Below are 2726 nucleotides of genomic sequence, written 5' to 3'. Positions count from 1 at the left end.
TCCAGGCCCCTCACTTTGTATGGCGGGGGACAGAGACTATGGGGGCTCATGAGGGATGCACTCATTCTCTCAAAGGATGCGTTTAATCACCAGGGAGATTCATGCCATTTCATGGCCATCTGGGTGTGTGGAGTTTACATGAGTCACTGATGGTGTCCACGAGTATCCTTCCAGCAGAGTCACTCTCCTCCATCCCACAGTCATAGATTTTAAAGCCAGAAGGGACTATATTCCGTTCATCTAGTCTGACCCTCCTGTAGAATTCTATCCCGTCACTCCTGCATTAGGGCTGCAATTTCTGGTTGGACTACAGCCGATCTTTTGGAAACACCACCCTCTTTAGGCCCCACTGCTGTCTCCTTCACTCAAATTCTGTCCCTTCTTGTTTCCTTCTAGGCCAGGATTGTGTCAACACAAAGGACACGAGAAAACATCCCGGACAAGACTGAGTGAAAGAGATACACATATGCTGCACAATGCCACGCTAGACTTCTACAGGTACTACACGGGAGCTGAGAGCCCAAGGACAAGTGGGAACATATCGAGACCAGTTTGTTTTATCTAGTGATAAGCCCTTTAAACATAGTCCAGAGTGGAACCAGGAAGTAAAAAGTCGATAAATAGTGTGTTAACTTGTTGAGGCCAGAAGGGGGAAAAACTGAGATTTGGGATTGAAGAAACTCAGAGCTCTCGCAGGAGAAGGATCAACTCTAAGAAATACTCCCTTGAAGTAAAACCTGTGGAAGCCCCCTGATATCCAGGTATTATACTGCACAGGGCGAGAGAGGGTGGGACACATTTGCATTCAGATTGTTTACTTTTGCTTCTCTGAAAGATGCCCTTGGTCACCTAAGGAACCTGGGGAGAAAAGGGAGTGTGTCTGGTCCATTTTGTGTGCTCTGCGCAAGCCCTTGAAAATTGTGATCTGCTCAGCTGCACACAGGCTCAGCTGTTACTCAGGCTTAGGGTGTCCTGTTTTTAAAGGGACAGTCCCATATTTAAGCCCTCCTGCAGGTGTCCCGACTTTTTCTTAAATATGGGCAAATTGTTCCATATTTTCGGTCTCCCCCACATCAATACTTGTGGGTCCTGCCTCTGGCCGGATTCCTGCTCGCCAGCCAGCCGCCCACCAGTGGTGAACGGGGGGTCCAGTGGCTGACGATGGGGGTGGGTGTGCAAGGCTGGTGATGGGGCAAAGTTGCAGCGCACGGGGTGGCCGCTCCCCATGCTGGTCCATCAGCGCAGCCCCTGCTGCGTGCTGGCTCTCGGCAGGGCCCCACGTCCCCATTCCCAGCCGGCCTGGGCTGCGTGCTGCAGTGGCTGCTGAGTGTCGGCAGGCTCCAGGCAGTGTCCGGTTACATGTCGCCTCTGCTGCTCACCTATTGGCCCTTTACGTGCGCCCCCTCTCGCTGTCCTCTCCCTGCTTTGCCCCTTCACCGCCCCCCCCAGCCCCACTGCTCTGCCACATCCCCCCGGCAGGGCGCATCCTGCTCCCTGTGCTGTGCAGAGAACCAGCCCCTGGTCGGAGCGCTCAGCTCACCGACAGCGTGGCCGGCAGCTCCTTCCTTCCCCCACTGCCTCTGGCTGGGCCGGTGCCCCAGGAAAGCCCAAGACCCTCTGACTAGGAGGAGCCGAGTCCTGAGTGTGCCAAAGCCCCGCACACCGGGGAAGCCTCTCCACCCCCCAGTAAAGCTCTGGAGTGGCAGGGGGAAGCGATATCCAGCCTGTTCACACCCCGAACTTGCTGGCTCCACAGCAGCCCCCCGAGCAGGGACTTAGTTTAGCACCCATTTTACCCCCTCCCCCCCATGCCTTGGGTCCTGCCTCCAGGGAGCGTAAGGCTGCTCCGTCCCCTAGGCCAGTGGTCTCCAAAGTGGGGTGCGCAAGACGATCCATTGGGGGGCATGGCTGGCGGAGCGCTACCGGAGGGGGGGGAAAAAAAGGGTGGCCGGAGGAGGGAGGGAGCAAGCGAGCAGGGAAACTGCCCCCCCGGCAGGCAGGGGCACCCGGAACGCAGGGGCTTTAGGGGCTGCAGGGCCCTGGGCTAAGGGGGCCCCGGGGCCCTGGCCTGCAGCTCTAAAGCCCCTTTCGGAATGCGGCCCCGAGTCCTCCGGCCCGTGGAGGAGCAGGGGCAGCCGCGCAGCCAGCGGCCGGAAAGAAGCGGCGCTTTCCCCTTCAAAGCCGGCTGGAGAGAAGCAGCGCTTTGAAGGGGAAAGCGTTGCTTCTCTCCGGCCGCTGGCTGTGCGCTGCCCCTGCTCCTCCTGAGTCCTCCGGCCCGTGCTCGCAGGGTCGCATTCTGACAGGGACTTTAGAGCTGCAGGCCAGGGCCACGGGGCCCCCTTAGCCCAGGGCCCTGCAGCCCCTAAAGTCCCTGCGTTCCTGGTGGCCCTGCCTGCCGGGGGGAGGGGGCGGACAGCTCCCAGAATCGTGGCTATGGGGCGGTGCTGCGTTGCGCAGAGCCACCTGCACACCCCCTGCACCAAACAGGAGCTGCCCCAGGTAAGTGCTCTGCCCCTCCTGCCTCCCCCAGCCATGAACTTCCTCCTGCACCTCCACCCTGAGCGCCCTCCCGCACCCTAACTCCCTCCCAGACCCGGCACCCCACCCTGAGCGCCCTCCCGCACCCTAAGTCCCTCCCAGACCCCGCACCCCACCCTGAGCGCCCTCCTGCACCCTAACTCCCTCCCAGACCCCGCACCCTAACTCCCTCCCAGACCCCGCACCCC

The 2726-nt window shown here is 59.9% G+C and overlaps 1 protein-coding gene across 1 annotated transcript in view; it reads left to right on the top strand.

Annotated features, from left to right (window-relative positions):
- Positions 1-525: 525 nt before the first annotated feature.
- The window catches only part of LOC117877605 (sulfotransferase 1 family member D1-like), a 19215-nt gene continuing 17014 nt past the window's right edge, over positions 526-2726 (top strand). Inside the window, exon 1 of the mRNA XM_034770798.1 lies at positions 526-761. The gene's annotated coding sequence lies outside the window, so the exon portion shown is untranslated. The remainder of the gene's footprint in view (positions 762-2726) is intronic.

The sequence above is a fragment of the Trachemys scripta genome, chromosome 5 (genome assembly GCF_013100865.1).
Source record: "Trachemys scripta elegans isolate TJP31775 chromosome 5, CAS_Tse_1.0, whole genome shotgun sequence".
NCBI classification, from domain to species: Eukaryota; Metazoa; Chordata; order Testudines; family Emydidae; genus Trachemys; species Trachemys scripta.
This window is presented reverse-complemented; position numbering and strand designations above follow the sequence as displayed.